This window comes from Chlorocebus sabaeus, chromosome 11, assembly GCF_047675955.1.
Source record: "Chlorocebus sabaeus isolate Y175 chromosome 11, mChlSab1.0.hap1, whole genome shotgun sequence".
Classification (NCBI taxonomy): domain Eukaryota; kingdom Metazoa; phylum Chordata; class Mammalia; order Primates; family Cercopithecidae; genus Chlorocebus; species Chlorocebus sabaeus.
In genome coordinates, this window is record NC_132914.1 from 18,316,427 (window position 1) to 18,342,872 (window position 26,446).

Sequence of the window (26,446 nt, forward strand, 5' to 3'; positions counted from 1 at the left end):
TCCTGGACCACTACAGACACTTTGCGTAACTCTTACAGTGGAAGGTAAGTCTGTCCCCTTCTTAATCAATACAGAGGCCACTCACTCCACATTACCCTCTTTTCAAGGGCCTGTTTCCCTTGCCTCCATAACTGTTGTGAGTATTGATGGCCAGGCTTCTAAACTGTTGGGAAAAAGCTGAGTGTTGGGAGGGAAACTGAGCAGGACTTGCATAATGTCCTCTGGAATGTGTCTAGACTTGCTGGCTCCTTACTTCTAGCTTTTCTAGGCTCCTATTCCCATTATCTCAAATAGCAGAACATGTTCCATATAAATGCTAAACCATCACAGCTGTAAATCATGTACTTGATGCAACCTGCCCTTTTGACCTCCACATTCTCACCACCTGTTTCTTTGTTGGATTACCAATAAATAGCGTGGGCTCCCAGCGCTCAGGGCCTTCACAGGCTTCACGATGGTGATGGCCCCCTGGTGTCCCACCTTTCTCTCTCGAACTGTCTTTTTCTCAATCATTTGACTCTGCTGGACTTTGTCACCCCCATGACATAGTGTTGGGTCTGATCAGCCCAACATAAACCTCTTAAAACTCCCCAACTCTGGTGCCAACTTGGAAAACATTCTTTTATGCACTCCTTTTTAGTTATCCCAACCTGCCCAGCTCCCTTACTAGGTCTAGACGTTTTAACTAAATTATCTGCTTCCCTGATTATTCCTGGGCTACAGCCACACCTCATTGCCACCCTTTTCCCCAGTTCAAAGCCTCCTTTGCATCCTCCCATTGTGTCTCCCTACCTTAATCCACAAGTATAGGATGCCTCTACTCCCTCCTTGGTGACCGATCATGCACCCCTTACCATCCCATTACAAACCTAATCACCCTTACCCCACTCAACACCAATATCCCATCCCACAACAGGCTTTGAGGAGACTAAAGCCGGTTGTCACTCACCTGTTACAGCATGGCTTTTTAAAGCCTGCAAACTCTCCTTATGACTCTCCTATCCTACCTGTCCAAAAACTGGATAAGTCTTACAGGCTGGCCCAGGATCTTCACCTTATCAACCAACTGTCTTGCCTATCCACCCCATGGTGCAAACCCGTATATTCTCCTATCCTCAATTCCTCCCTCCACAACCCATTATTCTGTTCTGGATCTCAGAGATGCTTTCTTGACTATTCCTTTGCACCCTTCATTCCAGTCTCTCTCCACTTTCACTTGGACTGACCCTCACACCCATTAGTCTTAGCAACTTACCTGGGCTGTACTGCCGCAAGGCTTCAGAGACAGCCCCAATTACTTCAGTCAAGTCCTTTCTCTTTCCATCATCTGCTTCTCACCTTATTCAATATTTTGACAACCTTCTACTTTATAGCCCCTCCTATGAATCTTCCCAACAGGACACCCTCGTGCTCCTCCAACATCTATTCTCAAAGGATATCATGTATCCCCTTCCAAAGCCCACATTTCTTCCTCATCTGTTACCTATCTTGGCATAACTCTTCATAAAAACATATGTGTTCTCCCTGCTGATCGTGTCTGGCTAATCTACCAAACCCCAGCCCCTTCTACAAAACAACTCCTTTTCTTAGGCATTGTCAGATTTCTGACTCTGGATACCAGGCTTTGCTATCCTAACCAAATCACTTTACAAGCTCACAAAGGGTAACTTAACTGATCCCATAGACCCTAAGTCTTTTCCCCATTCTCCCTTTGCTTTCTCAAAAAGGCCCTAGAGACAGCTTCCACATTAGCACTCCCCGACTCATCCCATCCTTTTTCCTTACACACAGCTGAAATATAAGGCTGTGCTGCTGGAGTCCCCACACAGCTCAGGCCCATGACCTATTGCCTTTCTATCAAAACAACTTGACCCCACAGTTCTGGGCTGGTTCTCATGTCTGCATGTGGTGGCAGCCACCATTTTAAAACTTTTAAAGGCCTTCAAAAATCACAGGCTATGTTCCACTTACCCTTTACTGTTCTCACAACCTTCAAGCATTAATAGCCTCCTCACACCTTTCACGTGTATTGTCTGCCCCTCGACTCCTCTAGCTCTAGTCACTCTTTGTTGAAACTCCAACAGTAACTATTACCCATGGGCCCGATTTCAATCCAGCTTCTTACTTACCACCCAACGCAAGTCCTGAACCACATGACTATATTTCCCCAATACACACAGCATCTTCCCCCTTTCCTCATATTTCTATTCTTCCAACTCCAAACCCAGACCACACTTGGTTTATCAATGGCAGTTCTTCTAAACCCAATCAATTTTCACCAGCTAAAGCTGGATATGCTGTCATGTCCCACACCTCTATTTTTGAAGCTGCTGCACTTCCTCCCTCCACCACTTCCCAACAAGTCGAACTGATTGCTTTAACTCGTGTGCTCTCTATCGCTAAAGGAATGCACATTAACATTTATACTGACGCCAGGTATGCTTTCCACGTCCTCCATAACCATGCTGCCATCTGGGCTGAAAGAGGCTTCCTTACCACACAAGGCTCTTCCATTATCAATGCCTCTCTAATAAAGGCCCTCCTTAAGGTTACTCTCCTGCTGGCCAAGGCTGTAGTCATTCATTATAAATCACACCAGAAACCTGATCTTATTGTAAAAGGAAATGCCTATGTTGACAGGACAGCAGAAGAAAAAAAAAAAAAAATAGCCAATGCCTCCCTACCCACTAACATTCCAGCCCCCACTCCAGAGGACCAGGATTTTTCCTTCTCCTCTATCACTCCCACCTACTCTTCTGAAAACCTGCTCTACCAGTCTTTTCCAACTCAGGGCGAGTGGTGCTTAAATCATGAAAAATTCATTCTTCCTGCTTCACAAGCTCAGTCCATTCTTTCTTCCCTTCATGACCTCTTCCATGTGGGATACAAGCCTCTGGCTTGCCTCCTGCACACCTTCATCTCCTTCCCTTCATGAAAATCCATTCTTAAGACCATCACCTCTCAATGCTCTATCTACCATGCCACCAGCCCCCAAGGCTTTCTCAGACCTCCTCCTTTTCCTACGCATCAGGCTCATGGATTTACTCCAACACAAGATTGGCAGATTGACTTTACTGATATGCCCCGTGTCCATAAATTTAAATATCTCCTGGTTTGGATCGATGCCTTCACTGGATGGGTTGAGGTCTTTCCCACTAGCTCCGAAAAGGCTAACGCAGTCATTTCTTCCCTTCTAACAGATATAACCCCCCGATTTGGCCTCCCCACTTCTATTCAATCTGACAATGGTCCAGCTTTTATTAGTCAAATCACCCAAGCCATCTCTTGGGCTCTTGGTATTCAGTGGAACCTTCATACACCTTACTGTCCTCAATCTTCAGGAAAGTAGAACGGATTAAGGGTTTTTTAAAAACACCTCACCAAGCTCAGCCTCCAACTTAAAAAGGAGGACTCTGTATATTTTAAATGAAGAGTGTTGTTTTTACCTAAATGAACCTGGCCTGGTATATAACAACGTAAAAAAAACTCAAGCATAGAGCCCCAAAACTCGCCAACCAAGCAGATAATTAAGCTGAACTGTCAGGCCTCTGAGCCCAAGCTAAGCCATCATATGCCCAGTGACCGGCACATATACATCCAGATGGCCTGAAGCAACTGAAGATCCACAAAAGAAGTGCAAATAGCCTTAACTGATGGCATTCCACCATTGTGATTTGTTTCTGCCCCACCCTAACTGATCAATGTACTTTGTAATCTCCCCCACCCTTAAGAAGGTACTTTGTAATTCTCCCCACCCTTGAGAATGTACTTTGTGAGATCCACTCCCTGCCTCCAAAACATTGCTCTTAACTCCACCGCCTATCCCCAAACCTATAAGAACCAATGATAATCCCACTACCCTTTGCTGACTCTCTTTTCGGACTCAGGCTGCCTGCGCCCAGGTGAAATAAACAACCATGTTACTCACACAAAGCCTGTTTGGTGGTCTCTTCATATGGACACAGGAAACATGAACCCCCTTGGGTACTCTCTAATTGGATGTTCTGGCTCCTCCCAATTCTTAGTCCTCTAATACCTGTTTTTCTCCTTTTCTTAGGCAGACCTTGTGTTTTCCGTGTAGTTTCTCAATTCATGCAAAACTGCATCCAGGCCATCACCGATCATTCTATATGACAAATACTCCTTCTAACAACCCCACAATATCACCCCTTATCTCCAAATCTTTCTTCAGTTTAATCTCTCCCACTCTAGGTTCCCACGCCACCCCTAATCCCACTCGAACCAGCCCTCAGAAACATTTCCCATTATCTCTCCATACCACCCCCAAAAAATTGTCACTGCCCCTTCACTGCACCACTATTTTGTTTTGTTTTTCTTATTAATATAAGAAGACAGGAATGTCACGCCTCTGAGCCCAAAGCTGCATATAAGCATCCAGATGGCCTGGAGCAACTGAGGAACCACAGGAGAGGTGAAAATAGCCACTTTCCGCCTTGACTGATGACATTCCACCATCGTGATTTGTTCTGCCCCACCCTAACTGATCAATTGATTTTGTTAAATTCCCTCTCCCAGACAATGAGTATCAGAAGCTCCCCACGGAGCACCTTGTAACCCCCGCCCCTGCCCACAAGAGAAAAACCCCCTTTGAGTGTAATTTTCCACTACCTACCCAAATCCTATAAAACTGCCCCACCCCATCTTCCTTTGCTGACTCCATTTTTGGCCTCAGTTCAACTGCACCAAGTGGTTAAAAAGCTTTATTGCTCACCCAAAGCCTGTTTGGTCTCTTCACACGGACGTGGTTGACAAACTTTACATCAACTCTCTTAGCATTTTTCAATAATATAATATATTCACTATGTTCCCCGTGTTGTACAATATATCTCTTGAGGGGTGGGGCCAAAATGGCCAACTAGAAGTAGCAGCGATCGGAGGCTCCCATCAAAAAGAACCAAAACAGCCTAAGAATCCTGCACTGGCAACCAAGGTATCCAGGTTCTGGCTTTAGGACTGATTAGGCGGTTGGCATTACACAGGGAGACGAAGGAAGAGCAATGTAGTGGGATGTGGTCCACCTGAGAGCCACACGGGGCAGGGGAGCCCCCACCTCCCACCAAGGGAGGCAGTGAGTGAGCACACTACCCAGCCTGGGAAACCGTATTTTCCCATGGAACTGTGCAACCCACGAATTGGAACATCCCAATCGTGAGCCCACACCACTGGGGCCCAGGGGCCCAACTACCGAGTCATGCAGATTCTCAATAGCCTCTCAAGTAGAATCTACCTAAGCCTGGTGAGTTCCTCGGGGGAGGGGTGGCCATCACCACAGCTGCAGCTGCCTGCTGTCTAAGCCCTCTGAGCTCCTTGGGGAAGCAGCAGCAGCCAAACACTGGGACTGCTAGCTGCCTAACACATTAAGCTTCCAGGGTGGGGGAAAACAGCTGCCAGAGTGCTTCTTCAGGTCTGACCCTGACCCATCCCTCCTCAGTGGGTGGGGCCTCCTTGCAGGAACTCTAACAACTCCAGCCAGGGGCTCTGGGACAGAACTTTGATCTCCATGGGCCTGAGCCCTCAGGGAGAGGGGTGGCTGCAGTCTCCATGGACCAGCTGACTTAGTCTTTCCTCCTGCTAGTTCTGAGGAATCCAGGCAGCCCAGATGAGTGGGTTTCCTCCCAGCGCAGCAAACCCCCTCCACCAAGGGACAGCCAAAGTGCTTCATTAAATGGGTCCTGCTCCCCGTGCCACTTAACTGGGTGAGAGCCTCCAACAGGGGTTGTCAGACACCCTATACAGTAGCGTTCCTACTGGCATTAGGTTAGTGACCCTTGAGGTCAGACATCCCAGAGAAAGGAACAGGCACCCATCTTTGCTGTTCTCCAGACTCTTCAAGTGACATCTCCAGGCACAGGAGTGAACCAGATGAATAGGGCCTGAAGTGAATTCCCAGCAAACCGCAGGATCCCTACAGAAGAGGGACCTGACTATTGAAAGAAAAACAAACAAATCGAAAGCAACAACTGCAGCATCAACAAAAGAAGTCCCCACAAAACCCTCTTCCAAGGGTCAGCAGCCTCAAAGACCAAAACTAGATAAACTTATGATGATGAGAAAGAATTGATGAAAAAATGCTGAAAACTCAAAAGGTCAGAGTGTTTCTTCTCCTCCTAATGATCACAGTGGCTCTCCAGCAAGGGCACAGAACTGGACGGAGGATGAGATAGATGAATTGACAGAAGTAGGCTTCAGAAAGTGAGTACTAACAATCTATCTCTTGAACTTATTCTTTCTATTAACATCTAACTGAACTTTTGTGTTCTTTGATCAACGTATCACCAACCTCTCTCCCCAATAATCCCATGCCCTGGTAACAACTATTCTACCATCTAATTCTTTGAGATCAACTTTTTTAGATTCAAAATATGAGTAATATCATATGGCATTTATCTTTCAGTGCCTGGCTTATTTCACTTAACATAGTGTCCTCCAGTCGCATCCAAGTTCCTGTGAATGACAGTATATCATTCTTTTCTATGCCTGAATAGTATTCCATTATATACATATCACATTTTCTGTATCCATTTATCTGTTGATGGACACTGAAGTTCTTTTCATATCTTGGCTAATGTGAATAATAGCACTGCAATAAACATGGGCATGAAGATATCTCTTCAACATCCTCATTTCTTTTACCTCAAATTTATACTAAGTAGTAGGATCACTGAACCATATGGTAGTGCTATTTTTATTTTTTTGAGGAATCTTGATACTGTTTCCCATCATGCCTGTACTAGTTTATATTTCTACCAACAGTTTCTGAGGGTTCCATTTTTTTCATATCCTTCCCAATTATTGTTTTTGTTTATTTTATTATAGGTATTCTGACAGGTGCCAGGTGATATCCAATTGTGGTTTTAATTTTCATTGGCTGGATGATTAGTGATGTTAAACATTTTTTATATATTTGTCTGTCATTTGCATGTCTTCTTTTGACAAATGTCTATTCATTTGCCCATTTTTAAGTTGGGTTATTTATTGTCTTGTTGTTAAGTTGTTTATATTTTATATATATTTTGGATATTAACTACTTATTAGATATATAGTTTGCAAGTGTATTCTTATATTATGTAGGTTTTCCCTTTACTCTGTTGATTGTTTCCTTTGATGTGCAGAAGCTTTTTAGTTTGATGCAATACCATTTGTCTATTTTTGTTTTTGTATCCTGTGCTTTTGAAGTCATATTCAAGAAGTCATTGCCCAGACCAATGTTATAGAGCTTTTCCCCTATGTTTTCTTCTAGTAATTTTATAGTTTTGGGTCTTATGTTTAACTTTTTAATCAATTTTGAGGTAAATTCTGTATATGGTGTGAGATAATAATCCAGTTTTATTCTTCTGAATGTAGATATTCAGTTGTCTCAAGATTATCCTGTCTTCATTGTGTGTTTTGAGCATAAAGTCTAAACTCAACAAAAACTCTGGCTGAGAAATTGAATGACATTCAGCAAGAGGATATAACAATTGTAAATATATATGCACCTAACAATAGGTACCCGGATATATAAAGCAAATGTTATTAAATCTAAAGGGAGAGATAGATCCCAGTACAATAATTGGTGTCTTTAATACTCTCTCCGCACTGGACAGACTGTATAGACAGAAAATCAGTAAACATTTTATTTAAACTTCAACACATATCAAATTAACCTAACAGACATTTATAGAACATTTCATCCAACAAATGCACAATACACAATCTTTTTTTTCAGGACATGGAATATTATTTAGAATAGACCATATGTTAGGGCACAAAACAAATCATAAAAAATTTTTGTAAAAATGTAAATCATATACAATATATTTTCTGACCACAATGGAATAAAACTAAAAATCAATAACAAAAGAAATTTTGGAAACTGTATAAGTACATACAAATTAAGCAAAATGATCACAAATGACCAATATATTAATGATGAAATTAACTGGAAAATTTAAAAGAATTCTTGAAACAAAAATAAAAACAGAACATAGCAAACCTTATGAAGTTAAAGCAATACTAAGCAAAGTTTATATAAAAACACACATATCAAAAAATATAAATTTTTAAATTAAAAACCTAACAATATGCTACATGCAACTAGAAAAGCAAGAGCAAACCAAACCCAAAATTAGTAGAAGAAAATAAATAATAAAGACCAGAGCAAAAAGAAACAGAACAGCTACAAAAAAAAACCCCACAAAAAATCAGCCAAATAAAAAATTGGTTTTGGAAAAGACAAACAAAATCTGCAAACTATTAGCTAAACTAAGTAAGATTTTTAAAAAAGAGATGACTCAGATCAATAAAATTAGAAACAAAAAAGGAGACATTACAACTGATACCACAGAAAGAGAAGGGATCATTAGATATCTTTATGAACCACTGTACATCAACAAATTGAACAAATCTAGAGCAAACAGATAAAATCCTAGACACATACAAGCAAGATCGAACCAGGAAGAAGTAACAAAAATGAATGGACCATAACCAGTGACAAGACTGAATCAATTAATAAAGAAGTCTTGTAACAAACAAGAGCCCACAATTAGATGGCATTGCTCTGAATTCTAACAAAATTAGAAAGAAGAACTAACACCAATTATTTTAAAGTACTCCAAAATAATAAAGGGAAGGGAATTCTTTCATATTCATTCTATAAGGCCAGCATTACTCTGGTACTAAAACCAGACAAGGACACAACAAAATAAAAAAGCTACAGACCAGCATCCCTGATGAACATAAATACAAAAACCTTCAACTACATATTAGCAAACTGAATCCAACAGCACATTAGCAAATTACACACCATGACAAAGTGAGATTTATCCCAGGATGTAAGGATGGTTCAATATATACAAATCAGCAAATGTGATAAAACACATCAACAGAATGGAAAACATATTGTCATCTTAATAGATGCAGAAAACCACTTGATAAAATCCAACATGACTTTATGATAATAATACTCAATAAATTAGTTATAGAAGGAATGTGCCTCAATACAATAAAAGTCATATATGAAAAACATATAGATACAGTCATACTGAACAGAGAAAAGTTGAAAGCTTTTCTTAAGAAAAAGAAAAAAGACAAGGATGCCCACTTTCACCACTCATATTCAACATAATATTGGAAATTCTAGCCAGTGCAATTAGGAAAGAGAAAGAAATGTAGGGCATCTAAATTGTAAAAGACAAAGACAATTTGTCACTGTTTTGCAGACAACAGGAACTTATGTATAAAAACTGCTAAAGACTACCCAAAAATCTCTGTTAGAACTGATTAGTAAATGTAGTAAAGTTGTGGGATATAAAATCAACATACAAAAATTAGTAGCATTTCTACATACCAGTATTGGGTATCTAAAAAAGAAATCAACAAAGCAATTCCCTTTTCAGTAGCTAGGAAAAAAAAAAACAAAAACAAAAACAAAAAAAACAAAAAACCTACAGATAAATTTAATGGAGATGAAAAACCCTATGTTGAAAATTACAAAACACTGATGAAAAAAAATGGAAGAGGACACACAAAAAATGAAAGACATCTGATGTTCATGAATTGGAAGAATTAATATTGTTAAAATGACCGTACTACCCAAAGTAGTCTACAAATTCAATGTACTATCAATCAAATTACCAATGCCATTCTTCATGGAAATAAAAAAATCCAAAATTTCTATAAAACCATGAAACATCCCAAATAGCTAAAGCAATTCTGAGCAAAAAGAACAAAGCTCCAGCATCACAGTATCCAACTTCAAAATATATGACAATGCTAGAGTAATCAAAACAGCATGGCATTCACTGAAAAACAGACAACTAGACAAATGGAACAAAATTGAGAACCCAGAAATAAATCCACATGTTTACAACCAACTGAGTTTTGACAAAAGTGAGAAAAACATACATTGGGGAAAGGATTGTGTCTTCGATAAATGGTGCTGATAAAACTAGATATCCATATGACAAAAAGTAAAATTAAACCTATATTTCTTATCAAATACAAAAATCAATACAAAGTATATTGAATATTTAATACCTGAAACTACAAACCTACTCCATGAAAACAAGTGAAATGCTTACGGACATTGATCTGAGAAATTTTTTTTTTTGTATAAGATCTCAAAAGCACAGACAACAAAAGCCAAAATAAACAGCATTATACCAAACTAAAAAGCTGCTGCACAGCAAAGGAAAAAAAAGTGAACAAAGTGAAGAGACACTTGCAGCATTGGAGAAAATATTTGCAATTTATTAGACACAAGATTATTATTCAGAATATATAAGGAACTCCAACAATTCAACAGCATACATATTTTAAATTGTCAATTAAAAAGTAATTTTAAAATTGACAAACTGAATAGACATTTCTCAAAAGAGTACATGCAAATGATCAATAAGGATATTAAAATATTTATTTTTATATGCAAATCAAAACCATAGTGAAATATTATCTCATCCCATTTAGAATGTCTATTATCAAAAAGATTTAAAAAATAAACACTGGCAAGGATGCAGAGAAAAATAATCCCTTATACACTATCTGTGAGAATATAAATTAGCACATTCATTATGGAAAACAGTATGGAGGCTCCTCCATGAACTAAAAATAGGACTACTATATGATATAGCAATTTCACTAGTTGGTATATATTTGAGGGAAAGGAAATCAGCATTTTGAAGAGCTACCTGCACTCCTATGTTTATTGCAGCACTATTTGCATCAGCCAAGAAATGGAATCAACCTCAGAGTCCCTCAACAGATAAACAGGTAAAGAAAATGTGGTATTTAATACAAAGAATACTATTTAGCCATAAAAAAGAATGAAATTCTGTCATTCACAGCGACACGGATGAGACTGTAGGACATTCTGTTAAGTGAAATAAGACAGAGAGAAAGAGAAATACGCATGTGGTTATTGATATAAGTAAGCTCTTTTTCTCATAGAAGTAGGAAGAAAAATAACGGTTACTAGAGGCTAGAAAGTGTAGGGGGCAGAGAGGATGAGGAAATGTTGATTACCAGAGACAAAAGTAGTTAGATAGGAGTAAGTTCTAGTGTTTTGTAGCTCTTTAGATTGACTATAGTTGACAGTGATTTATTGTGTATTTTCAAACAGCTAGAAGAGAGGATTTTGAATGTTTCCAACACAAAAAGAAGATAAATGTTTTAGATGATGGATATGCTAATTATCCTGTTTTGATCATTACACATTGTATACATGTATCAAAATATCACTCTGTACCCTATAATTATGCACAATTATTATATGTCAATTAAAAAAACAAAACAAAGATAAACTGAGTGACAAAAATAAGTTATAATTTGGGCATCCTGATGATTCATAATGTGTTCATTTCTGATGGAGAACTTACAAACCACTGAAAATAACTTTTATATATTGTCTGGACTTACATGCTTATGAAGACATATCTTAAAAGCTGCAATTTGGTGATCAAGTTTTCAACTATAAAAGTGATGTCTTAAGGACACAAGGGGTCTTACAATAAAGGAAATAGCAACAAGACAAGACAGAAGAAGTTGGATTACTGGATCAGAGTAAGAAAAAGGTAGCAAGTGGAAACTAGAAAAATTCTCTGAGCTCCTGGTCCTCTACAGTACTATTAGTATTCTAGAAGGTAGGTACTTAGTAAGACCACTGTATGGGAAAGTGAAAGGAAATATCCTAGATATTTTTGCTTTTTTTTTTCTTTTATCCCTTGTTTTTTAAATTTATCATAGACATGATTACTTATTGGAAAGTAATGGGTTTCCACAAAATTAGTGTGCAAATTTTTTCACATGATTTATATTTTCATAAAATCCCACTGAGATTTTAATAATGCAAGTCTCCGTGTTTTCAAATAAAACAACCTGCAAGTTTGACTATGATAATTTTGTTTGTTGATTTTTTTGGATAAATCAAACATTCTACATAACATTCAGCATACCAATATTCTCCTTTCACATTTTATAATCATTGCATCTTTCATGCACATGGCCATAGCCAGTGTCTCCTTTACTGGAGAAAGATCTCTGAATTCCCTGACAGCTCTTCATTAGTGAAAATTTTAAAAGTACATGTTCTCATAACTGCTGCATTTTTCCTGTTGATTGGATTTCTTTTCCCCATTCGCCTCTGAAATACACTGGCATGATCTGTTTTCTCAAGGCATATAGATTATGTGTATATATATATGGAATGAGTATTTATATATTTTATTTTCTTTTTTATAAAATGATTCAAAGAGGCCGCTTGCTTTTGTTCTAACAGAGGAACTTGGTTTTGATGGCTTATTGTCAATAGGTTAGATTTTTGGGAGAAGGTTAATTAGAGGGTAAAAGTAGCATCCTTGGTCTTTGAAAGGAAATTAATTCTTCAAATAAACTTCAAATAAACTACAAACAAAAAAAGACATCACTTTTAGAGTTGAAAACTTGATCACCAAATTGCAAGCTTTTAAGATATGTATTCATAAGCATGTAAGTCCAGAGAATATATAAAAGTTATTTTCAGTGGTTTGTAAGTTCTCCATCAGAAATGAACACATTATGAATCATCAGGATGCCCAAATTATAACTTATTTTTGTCACTCAGTTTATCTTTGTTTTGTTTTTTTAATTGACATATAATAATCGTACATATATATTAGTTTATATATACACATATTTGAATTTCAAATATATGTACTAGAATTCATACATATATATATACACACATATGAAATAAATATATTTCATTCCAGAAAAATGGTCACATTTTTACTGAATCATAGTAAATCAGATAATATCTGAGTTTTGTATTTCATATGGTTTGTCAAAGATAAGAAATTCTTAAGAGCAGGGATAAGAGATTTAACAAAAGATGATGGAAGTGAGATACAAGATTGTTTCTCTAAAAATAACACATTATAAACTCATTAAAAATGAGAAGTTAAACTGTACAATCATATAGGTATTGATATATTTAGTGAATATCTCTCACTTGTATGCAATTTAGCCTAGGCTATTTTGGGGGAAGATTTTTGTCCTTCCAAATACTTATTAAAAGAGAAACATGAAAAATGATGCAGCACTGAGACATAAAGGTAACAACTTCACAAAGAAGGATGAATCATTGCACATTCAACAATGGATCTCATCAAAATTGTTCTTAGCATCACATACTTTACATTCAATGGTCAATCTATGAACAAACTAGTGACTGAGCTATGGGTTCTCCATCTCATTTATCACAGCAGAACTGTATCTTTCGCATTTCAAGAAAATTACAGAAAATAAAACTGCAATAAAACCAAAAAGCTGGAAACAGAGATGACACCCATGACAACATTAAAAAAAAGGATACTAAAGATGTGCAGCCATCCGCTCAACTTACAATTAATATAGGACAAGATCGATGTCTGACTTTTCCTGGTGCAATATCTGGCTGAACCTAAAAGAGGACCCAATGGGAATGCACCAAAGATAGGAACAAATGCACATTTAAGTAGGTTATATTATTAACTTTAACTGATGTATATATCAGTATATCCATAGATTTCCCAGTGGCTCAACCTTAAATTCAGTGCAAATACGTACATGCGTAACATTTTTTAATCTGAAACATTGTTAAATCTGTGCTTTTGTTCTGAGCTAATACTATGCATTTCCTTCAAGGTGCTTATTCTTGGCTATAATCACTCCTTATTTGAGATACTTCTATTATGCAGACCTGTAGCTATTGGAACTAAAAACTTTAGATCATATGTTTGTGTGTGTATATGAATGGGGGAGAAAAGGGACAAGTAAAAACAGGGTGAAGAAGGATGCATACCAGGACAAATTCAAATCGTATAGTATGTCCTGATAATGCCCCCGGAACTAACCTGACCTCTACTCTGCAATCCTATTGGTCAGTGGTCTTCAAAATGGGGACAAATGTGCCCCAGGGAACATGAGAAGAAAAATTTTAAGATTTATATTTGTATTTTAGCTTGCATTTTTCCAGTTTACATTTTCATACAAAATATTTTAATACTGTAAATAGTATAATTTTAAAATTAACACTAATTCAAATATTGATAGCACATACTCTTTTTTTTTTTTTTTTTTTTTTTTAGTTTGGGGATCATTGCTAGACTTTACCAGCTGGCGTATATCTGACACTGTTCATAGCAGGAAAGTTGCAGAAAGACATATGTTTCCTTCCAAGAAAACTTTCAGAGCTAACAAGTTGTTGTAGAAGAATGCATATGGAATCAAAAATCAATGATATGTGCTTGTCACCAATAAGGGCATACCAAACCTGCTTTGATTCCCTCTTGTTTATTTTTGAAGTCCTAGCTTCTAAATTCATAGTACCATCCTAAATTCTAACCTAAGAGATTCAAATTACGTGTAACATTTTCTGTCAGAAATATTGGGATGAGTTATCAAATGATGATTAATAAAATAAAGATGAGGGTGGTGAAAAGAACTTTTTGGTCTGCTTTTCCTTAGGGTGTCAGCATGAAGTATTAAGGAAAAAAAACCTGGAATGACATATCTGCATCCTATGCATGTGACTTTGTTTTCAATAAGGCATGGAACAGAAATAAACACTTTATAGCTCATTTGGAATTATATATAAAATAAAATTTATACAAAGACAGAACAAAACATGTTTATAAGATACACTTATGAGGCATATTAATAAAAATTATTAACTACAAAAAGAATGCAAACTTTCATTGGTTTTACTTTTTACCTTAAACATTTAAAAAAGGCTGTACATGAAAGAAACTTACAGGAATTCCTTACAGTATAAAGAATACATAGGAAAGTTGCATTGAAATTCACAATAAAATATCGATAGGTTTTTACATTTTCACTTATTGGAAGACAAAGGGAACGATATACTTGTACATATGCTCTGATTTGATGTCTGTGTTTGTGTGTTTTAATGGCCTTTTATTAATTAGTTTGCGTATTTTTGAATTTTGCTCACCCCACACCACCCACTTCGAGTGATTCTCCAGGAGTGAGGGCCATGCTTTTCTGATCTGATTCATCTGAATTACCTCTGAGATCTTCCTCTGCCACCTTCACAACCATTCATCAGCTTTGGCTTAAAATGCTGGCTACAGTGAGCCATTTTTACTCACGGGCATGCATTTTAGCGGGAAAAGGTCGAGAAACGCTGTGGAGCCAGCATGGCCAATTTTTATTTCAGTACATTTATTTCTATCAAACTTGGATAAGATACAACCTCTTAACGTGTCTTTAGGCAGGATTTCAAGTAAAAAATCTTCTCTCCTTCTCTCAGTTTTTGGTAGGAGTCACACAAATATTTCCCTTTTTTAACTAAGTCAATAATTGGCACTACCCATCCTCTTCAATTATCCTCTTTTGTTAGTTAGGGTTCGATCAGAACACAGAAACCACACAATCCATTTGAACAGGGATCATTTAATATAAATAACTATTAACTATAATGGCAAATTATCTTTAAAGAAGAGAAGAAAACTCAGAAGACTACCCTGGGGAGAGTACTCAAGGAAAAGTCAACTTGGAAGGATGACCCTCCCAAACCTGGGATTTAGGTCTTGTTGGAGAAAGTATGGTTGCAGCTCACTGCACAACAGAGAAGTTTTCTATGTTGCCTGGATCAGAGCTGGTCCAAAATCACCAGGAAAGGTGGAAACACTTCTCTGGGGTGGAGGTAAGCCAAAGCCTGTCAGTCAGAGAAGTCAGCCAAGACAGGAAACACTTCTCTAGCGTGCAGGTGGACACAAAATTATAGCTGAAATTGGCAAGTAGGAAACACCCCTGCTGGTTGGTTTAGGCTACAATGCCAACAACTAGGGTGCCTGCAAGCCTCCCTGAGAATTTGCTTGCAGTGTTCGGTGGAAACTTGATGGGAAGGCATCCACGCGCCTGATCTCCATTGGATATATCTCATATGCATTGCTGACAGCTACACAGCAGGAGTAAGTACAAGCAAACCAAAGCATACCAGAATCAGAAGAGAAAACTATCCTCGGTGTTTCTCTATACTCTACTAACAAAAGAAAACATAGTTTCAGCAACGAAGGAGAAATATTTAAAAGGTGCAGCTCGATTTTTGCAAAAACAGTGAATGAAGAGAGGATTTGAGCCTGAGAGGCAGTAAATTGACAACTTGCACATTTGTTTTAGTTTGCTTCATTACTATCAGTCTCTCCCTCCCTTCTTCTACTACCCACAATCTATGGTGAAGATTATCTTTCCTTTTCTCACCCATAGCAACTAGCACATTTTTTTCTATAAAGTGAGATACTATTAAGTATTTGTTATTAAAATAAAATTCCATACTCAACATAGCACTATTAGTGTAAAGGTTAAAAGTATGGAGTCTGGAGACAAACTATGAACATACAAATCTTATCCCTGCCACATTCTAGTTATAGGACTGTGGGATAGTAATCTAAACTATTATTGTGTCAGTTTCCTCACTTGCATTTTGAAAACAATAATTCTACCCTTATTTTGTGGTTTAAATAAGTGGAAAACATTAGACTAGTGCCTATAACATAACATATACAATAATTGCCATCAGTTCATATTATTCTTCTTTCTCTTCCTCTATGATTCTCCCCCAACATCCAATATAATTCCTTATGCAATCAGTAAATACTGTTGGATAAGCGAATAAAGATCTATAGATGTTCATACTTTTTATTGAATCATACATTTAAGGAATGAATGAGAGGAATGAAGGAATTATTCTGGCTTTAGAAAATCCAATTCATTCTACTATAGCTACTTCACAGTTTGTTTTCATTCTTCAGTACATTAACCCCTAAACAGTTTTGTGAACAACCCAGTAGTCTCAACCATTTTATTTGGATTGGAAGACATTGTTTAGTCTGAGATCACACATATACCAATGACAAGTAAACACAAGTTGTTTATTCTTACCTTGATTCTATGATAGTGGTGATGAAACAGGGGGTGGGGTAGGTAGGAAGAAGATAAATAATTTGCAATATATCTTAGACTTTGTAGTTACAATTAGATTGCCTGTAGTTCAAAATAAATACAAAATATTCTTTCTTATATGAGGAGTCACTTCCTAGCTGATTCTCCTTATTTCTGTTTCTCACTTCTCTACCTCTCCTTATAGGCAGCCACTTGCATTTGGTGCATTCACTTTTAATTATAAATCACTATTCAGGTGGAAATATTTCTTTCTTCCTTTTGTTCAGGAATATAATTTTTTTTTTTTTTAAAAAAAAGGATATAGGCCGGGCACGGTGGCTCAAGCCTGTAATCCCAGCACTTTTGGAGGCTGAGACGGGTGGATCACGAGGTCAGGAGATCGAGACCATCCTGGCTAACATGGTGAAACCCCGTCTCTACTAAAAAAATACAAAAAACTACCTGGACGAGGTGGCGGGCGCCTGTAGTCCCAGCTACTCGGGAGGCTGAGGCAGGAGAATGGTGGTAAAACCCGGGAGGCGAAGCTTGCAGTGAGCTGAGATCCGGTCACTGCACTCCAGCCTGGGCGACAGAGAAAGACTCCGTCTCAAAAAAAAAAAAAAAGGATATAAATAAAAGCAATCGGATTAGTCATTCAACCATATTTAGAGAAATAGAGGAATATCTTATTCCCCACTTTACCTTTTATCATGTATTCATTAATAAATCTTCACTGTCCAGGTATTTTTACATATGTTCCTCCATTGTTATGTTACCTTCATCTATACTAGACTACTACACTGTTCTTTATAAAACGTTTCCACCTGTAATGGGTTGAATAGTGATTTTAAAAAGTGGTTAAAATAGTGATTAAAAAAAGTTCTATCTGCAGAGTTTGTTAATGTGACGTTCTTTGGAAAAAGGATCTTCACAGGTGTAATTAGTGTTCTTGAGATGAGATCATTTAGGGTGGGACCAAAATTCAATGACAGATGTCCTTAGAGTGAAAAAGCAGAGTGAGTATTGGAGAGAGACAGACAGAGGCAAAGTTTCAAATTATATGTCTATAGCCAAGACATATAATTGCCTAAACCCACTAGAAGCTAGGAGAAGGGTGTGAACAGATTTCATTCAGAGTCCCCGGGATGAACTAACTGCCAACACCTTGATTTTGGAATTCTGGCTTTTAAAACTGTTATAGAATACATTTGTTTTCCTAAGACACCAAATTTGCGTATTTTGTTACGGCAGCCAGGGAACTTACTACCTCATTCTTCAAGAATAACTTTATGTTTGTAAAAAGTAATAGCATAGAATCTGGAGCTGTACTGCTTGGATTTCATTTCTAACTTCACCACTTCCTAGATGTTTGGGTTTCTTGTGCCTCCGTTTCACAGTCTGTAAAATGAGGACTACAAGTATTAGACTACACATTAGACTATTGGGAAAATCAAACAAGTTACTATTTATAGTTGGCATATAATAAAAGTATGCTATATGTTTATTTAAATAAATAAATAAATAAATGGATAGCTATAAAGTTGGGCTAAACTACCTAGTCCTTACTGGCCTCCTAGTGAATTTCTAATACCTTCTCTGTCTCTCACTTACTTTACTTTTGAGTAAAGTTTAACATTAACATATAAAAGTGTTCAATTTATAAATGTCCAACTAGATTAATTTTCACATCAGACACACAACTATGTATCCATGTAACCAGCTACTTACTATTCACTACTTACTGAAAGAAACCAATCTTCTGACTTGTAGTACTGTAGATGAATTTTCCTGTTTTCAAACCTAACATGAATAGAATCTCACAGTATACTGGGTTTTTTTTTTTGTCTTGCTTCTTTTGTTCAACATCATGTTTGTGAGTTTCATTCATGTCGCTCATTCTCACTGAAGTACATAATCTATCACAGTTATTTAAATATATTAAAATTTTTTGTGGGGGCACTTGATTTTTTTCTAGTTTTCAAATTTAATCGGTTTTGCTAGGCATACACTTAGAACGTCAATGTCACAAAATGTGGTATATTTAGCTTCAATAAGTAATATACTTTGTCAAAGTAGTTGCAAAAATTTATACTTCACCAGTAACTTATGAAGCTTGCAATTGTTCAACATGTTCTCCAACACTTGCTGTGGTTTCATCTGCTTCTCATTTTGTCATCTACCTTTCATTCCAATGCATGTTGAATTTATATGTTAATTTGCATTTCCCTAATGAATAACGAAGAGGTCTATATTTTCTTTGTTGAGCTATGTGTTGATCTTTTGACTACTTTTCTAATGAGTTATGCTAAGGTGTTATCCTGTTGATTCATTAGCATTCTTTCTATATTCTGTATATTTTTCAGATGTGAACATTGCAATATCATCACTCAGATTGCTTTGCCTTTTTACTCTTTTAATTGTGGCCTTTTTAACAAATGTGTCTAATTTTAATGTAGTCCAATTTTTCATTTTTTCCCTTTGGAATAAGCACTGTCTGCATTGTTAAGAAACTTTACCTGTGCAAAGATATTAAAGGTTTTCCTTTTATGCTTTACTCCAGAAAATTTAATGTTTTACAATTCACATTTGACTGTAACATTTATCTGGAGTACTTTTTGTACATGATTTGAGGCAAGAGTCGAGTTTCCTTTCTTATGAATAGACATGCAGCAAATATTTGAAAGATTATTCTTTTAAATCTGTAATTCAGTGTCAATTTAGACAACCTCAAAACATCTTGCTTCTACGGATAGATGGTAAGTTTGAGAAAAGAATGGAAATGTTTCCTTACTTTCTACTCAGTATATTATTAACACTGATCAATGATTGAAACTGGTCAGTCAGAGAAAGGTGATTTAGTACACACTGTTTATTACATTAGTATCCTTTTTTTTTTTTTTTTTTTTTCTATTTTTGACACAGGATCTCACTCTGTTGCCCAGGCTGGAGTACAGTGGTATATTCACAGCTCACTGAGGCCTCATCCTCCTAGGCTCAAGGGTCCTCCGATGTCAGCCTCTCAAGTAGCCAGGACTACAGATATGCACCACTATGCCTGTCTAATTTTTAATTTTTTGGTGGAGATATAGGCTCACTATGTTACCCAGGCTGATCTTGAACTCCTGGACTCTAGCAAACCTTCTGCCTCACCATCCTAATATGCTACGATTACAGGTGTGAGCCACCGTGGCTGGCTGTTATCTTTTTAATTGGATATCCTGCTTGGAATAAACACACATTTTTCTAATCTGGAAACACATTTTCTTATTCCACTTGATTAAGTTGATACTTAGAACAACTCCTGTAATCCTATAACTAAAAAAAATTCTTTAACTGAATTTATTATTACTTTTATTCTTTGTTGCTGGCTATCTATTAAATTAATCAAGCATTGATAACACTTGTATACAGAGCCTAGTACATATTAGGTACTTAAGAAAATCTTTTAAATACATAAATAGAGACAAACATACTGTTTTCCAGATGCTGTGCTCATAAGAAAGATAATGTGTCAAAAATCAAAAGATGAGAGATATATCTCTTAATACTCTAAGATATGTGTGCTAACTTATTTTATATCAACTTTGTATGTTTTTGCATATTCAAGTATGTATATCTTCTGTATATCTACTATGCAGTCGTTACATACATATTGATTGATAGGGATAACTTAACACAAAAGTTAGCATCTCCTCAGGTTGGGGACATATTTTCACCTGTGAAAATAGTGCAACAAAAATGTCATTTATTGGCTGGGCGCAATGGCTCATGCCTGTAATCCCAGTACTTTGGGAGGCCAAGGCGGGTGGATCACTTGAGGTTAGGAGTTCAAGACCAGACTGGCCTACACGGTGAAACCCCACCTCTACTAAAAATACAAAAATTAGCTGCGCCTGGTGGCGTGTGCCTGTAATCCCAGCTACTCGGGAGGCTGAGGCAGAAGACGGGCTTGAATCCGGGAGGTGGGGGTTGCAGTGAGCTGAGATCAAGCCACTGCACTCCAGCCTGGACAACAGAGCGAGATTCTGTATTTAAATAAATACACAAATAAATAAATAATTTTTTAAAATGTCATTTATCCCTAAAGACAATCCTATAGCAAGGGTGGATAACTTTAAATACTACTAAATAGCCTCGCTCTGAGATGGCTCCTACTTGTAAACTGTTACCGTGATAAATTCTGAGGACATTTCTGACATGCAGTGAGGTTGTTTACCAGAATTTGAAGGGCTACTTTAAAAATATATTACTGAAAAATTTGGTAACATATAATCCAGCAGAAATCATTCATTTCTTCATTCATTCATTCATTCAAGCACAGTGTTAGAAACTGAGGGTAAACAATGATAAATGGCTATGACATGCTTCCTGCTCTCATATATCACTCTTGAACGGAAAGGAAACCCATTTTGGTTTCTAAGTGACAAGGGAGAGGTAGGCTAATTCTGAGGTCAAGGATGCTAGAGGAGTACATATTTAGTTGAAGTTTACACCTTCAGGATAAAGATCCGTCCTCTCTCTCTCAAACATAATTTCTTTCCTTTACTTCAAGTTGAGCTGACACTTACCTGTGGTGAATGAATACAAATACTAATAAAGTACAACTAGAGGTCTTTTTATTCAGCTTGTTGAATATGCATTGCCAAAACCCAAGTACCATATAGAGTAAAATATAATATACTTGATATATAGCCCTTCATACTCAAGGTATCCCAAAGCACTTTACAGAGCAGTGACTTAGGTAATGTAGTGCAGTGATTGTGTTGGCAAACTTGACTGTCATTACTAACTCAGCAATAGATCATACTTTAGCCTTGAACATTATAACCTGTTTGAGTGAGAGAAGCAAGTTAGCAAAAATTTTAAGCATTATATCCTGATAGATTTTTTAAACTGACTTCCTATATCGTGATTTTTTAAGTCTGATGCTGTACTTAACAAACTATTGCTTTTATCAAAATTGTATCTATAAGATGATCCAGGTATTAGTGAAACCACTTCATTAGATTATCTAAAAAGGGGAAAATATTATGCTCTAACTGAAATGTAGAATGCAATTTAAGTTTTATAGATGTAAATCCATTTTTAGAATAAAATTTTCCTGTGTTTCACAAATAAAGTGAAGGAAGTTTGTATATTTTTGGTTTCTGTTGGGGATATCAAGTGCTGAAAAGTATCTACTTATTATAATATTTTATTAATATCTGTTACACACAGTTCTATAAATTTAATTTATTTTACTTTCAATTTTCATAATAGCCTTGTAAGATAGATATTATTACCTTCATCTTACAGGTAAAGAAACTGGTGCAGAGAGATTAGGAGTCTCACTCAAGGTCACACTATTAATAAGCATAGAAGTAGGTTTTAAACCCTGCTCTGTCTTACACCAAAAAGGAACAATAACAACAAAAAACCTTCCTCTCCATCAAGCTGTCTATGAAGTGTAAAGACAAGGAATGTGTTGATTATGATTCTCTTAAAATTGAAATTTGAAAGTAGTTTGACAGTAACGCAAATATGTCTAGGTTAAGATTATACCTCAGATATAAAACCCAAAACTCTAAAGAAGCCTTTGGTGCAGTAAAAAAAATTACTTTTACAAATAAAACTATTTTAAGGCTTCAAAAATAATCTCAGCTACCTCCAGTGTTCAGAAGCAGTCTCTAACTACTTAACGTAAAGGCAGACTTCTTTAACTGGATGTTAATCAATGGGAGGCTAGAGGCAATGTCTAAGTGTTGTCTTGTCATTGTTATCTGACTTTCTATAGTATTTGGTCATGAAAATAAGATTATAAACTTAAATAGTATTCATTGCCTCTTACATATGAGATTCTAAGCCATGGACTGTGGAATTACAAATATGAACTAAATAGAGATACTGCATTCAAGAGGTTCACATTCTAGCCTATTTGTACATACATTTCAAAATGTTGGAATTAATAAGAAGAAAGAACAAAGGAAAAAGTACTGAGACTGCAAACAATGAAAGACTTCCAGGAGTGAGATCAGGGAAGACTAATATTAGAAGGTCTATTAGTTGAACAAGTGTCCAAGTACAATGTGTACTAAAAGCAAGCATTATGCCATCTTTTCTCTCAAAAATTTTTATTCTCCCTCTGTTTCATATATTAACTAAGAACATCATCATGTATTTGGATACTTATGCAATAAATCTACACTTCACTTCTGACTTATCTGTTTCATCATATAGTCCATCCAAAATGCAATTCTGTCAATTCTAGCTGTAGAATGTACACATTTTCCCACCTGCTGTACCCTAATTTCACCATTCCTATTATAGTTCAGAATTTGTTTATCTGTCACTTAGATTGATTCAAGAGACTATCCATGTATTAACTTGCCACATGTTTTTGTTGTTATTTTTGTTTGTTTATTTGAGACAGAGCCTCACTCTGTTGCCAAGGCTGGAGTGCAATGAAACAATCAAAGCTCACTGCAGCCTTGAACTCCTGGGCTCAAGTGAGTCTCCCATATTAGCCTTCTGAGTACCTATGACTACAGGCATGCACTGCCATGCCAGACTAATTTTTTTTTTTTTTAATTTTTTTTAGAGGGAGGGTCTCTATCTGTTGTCCAGGCTGGGCTTGAACTCCTGGCCTCAAGTGATCCTCCCACCTGGACCTCCAAAAGTGCAGGGATTACAGGCATGAGCGACCACACCCAGCTGAACTTGTTACATTTTAATCTTCTCTTCACCCACTAGCCAAAATTATCTTTCATAATGTAAGCGTCAGTATGTCTTTCCCGTGCTTAAATTATCATGTTAGTCCTCTGCTTCAAGTTTGAATTTCTTATTTATTTTATTGGATGTTTATAGCAACTGCTTAGCTCGCTAGCATCATTTCACCACTTCCCACCTTACCTGGTAAACCTCATTTATCTAAGGTAAACTTGAAATTTTTAGAACACAGTTGGCTTCCTAGTACCAAGACTCCTACAACATACTATTCTCATTTTTAAAATACTCCCACGACACATACTTATATTTCAGATTTCAGGTGAGTTTTCACTCTACTCAGCTCTCATATTTAGTAAGTTTTATAGGAAATTACACATGGCTTTACGTACTTTTGCTGTCTTCTTTATGTACCGTAGCTGTCTTCTACAATGGCATTTTCATACTCTGTAATCAGCCTCTGTAAACCTCAATAGACTAAGCATCACAAGAGCGTACCCAGAATACAGTGGCTGCAAATACCTATGAGTGGGAAGAATTAACAACAAATGTATTAATTTTTCCATCTCTGCTCAAGATTTTTATTTGTTAAAGTAGTTAAAACTCAGCTACATAAATAATAATTTGTCAATATCACTTACCAACATTTTATAATGAATTGAAGAGATTTTGTTATTTTTCACTCAATGGACAACTTCCCTAGGTCATAAGCTCACTTGCACAGTGTCATAGACAGAACAAGGACCTCACAAAGATGCCCACGTCCTCATCCCCAGGATCTGTGAATATTTACCTTCCATGGAAAAAGGACTTTACAGATGTGATTAACTGAGGGGTGTTGAGATGAACGATTATCCTGGGTTATCTAGTGGCCCAATGTAATCGCACATGTTCTTATAAATGGGAAGGCAACAAAGTCAAAAAGCAGTTGTAGAACATGTGATGATGAAAGCAAGAAATTGACATGATGCCTGAAACAATCCATGAGCCAAGGAATGCAGACTACCTCCAGAAGGTGAAAACAGGCAAGAAAGCAGATTCTCCCTTAGAACCTCAGAAGCAGCCAGCACTGCCAACACCTTAATTTTAGTCCAGTGAGACTGATTTCAAACTTGTAAACTCCAGTACTTTATGGAAATAAATGTATGTCATTTTAAGCTACTAAATTTGTTGTGGTAATTTTTAGAAGCCATAGAAAACTAATACAGGTACTGGCGGTCACTTAGTAAGAAATAAATCATATTTATTGTATGAATAAAGCAAAATCCTAAAAGCATACCTGAAAAACAGAGAAATGGCAAAGTCAGCGTAAAGAGTCCATGGCCACAGATTATTTATCCATTGTTTTGGGAATGATGATTAGAAATAATTTTAAGAAAAGGCCGGGCGCGGTGGCTCAAGCCTGTAATCCCAGCACTTTGGGAGGCCGAGACGGGCGGATCACGAGGTCAGGAGATCGAGACCATCCTGGCTAACACGGTGAAACCCCGTCTCTACTAAAAATACAAAAAACTAGCCGGGCGAGGTGGCGGGCGCCTGTAGTCCCAGCTACTCCGGAGGCTGAGGCAGGAGAATGGCGTAAACCCGGGAGGCGGAGCTTGCAGTGAGCTGAGATCCGGCCAGTCCAGCCCGGGCTACAGAGCAAGACTCCGTCTCAAAAAAAAAAAAGAAAAATTGCAGATGTAAACAGAAGTACCTGATGAGTTGAAAAGTGTAGAACAGAAGCTGTGTTTCTCATAGTTTAGCATGTACCAGAAACACCCAAATTTTTGATGCAAGAGGTCTGTGATGGAGCCTAAAAGTGCGTTTCTGACAACTTCCAAAGGAAGCTACTGCTGTTGATCTGTGCTGATGGTCCACGTGTTGAGTCATGTGGATCGATAAATATTTTGTACTTTTGATTATCCTTGTTTTCATCATCAAATAATTTTAATAGCCTGTCTTTTACATGTTTTCAAACATCTCTTATGTGGCTTTTATGTTCTACTCATTTTCCAAGTCTTCCAAAATATTTTCATTTTCAAATAGATTGGTTTTATTTCATATTATATGTGAAATATGTACATTGACTTTTTAAATTGAAAAATTATTCAAAATTGCATTACATTTTTAAAAGGATCTAAAAGTCTTCAATCTGACTTCGTAAGTATAGATGAATGGGGACATTTGGAGGGACGATGGGAAAACTAACTTTAAAATAAAATAGTGAGGAATGATAAATGTTAGGCATAAAAATATATGCTCTATGACTCTATATTACATTTAAAAAGCAGAAACAAATACTTTTTTAAACTAGAAGATCACAATAATGGTTTTCTTTGGGGTTATGGAAGGGGGCAGACACTATATGGCAAGGAGGCCAATTGTGGGGCCGTCATGTTCTGTTGACTGAATGTATGTGCATTCATCAAGCTATACATTTAAGACTTGTGTAGTTATCGGCATGTATTTTATAACTTAATTTTTAAAAAGACTTTAAAAAGCTGAAAGAACTGTTTCACATGTGTTGGTTGAAGGGTGTTTTGCCTGTGATTAGATCTTTTTGTGTATATTTCCTGGAAACAATTTCTCTATTGGCAGAGTGATTTGAAATAGATACTGTGACAGAACCATATCCTGAGATTTTTTTATCTGAAACAAGTAGTTTTTAAAAAGTGAAAATGTCTATTGCCTTTGGACATGTTCAATAAGAATTTTCTATTGAGTATTTAACATTTTCATGTACATGAATCTTAAAAATCCATCACATATGTGTACCTGAGAAGATAATTTATATGAGCCCCTTTACATTAAGGAATTTAAATAACTCTGTTAATACATGCAA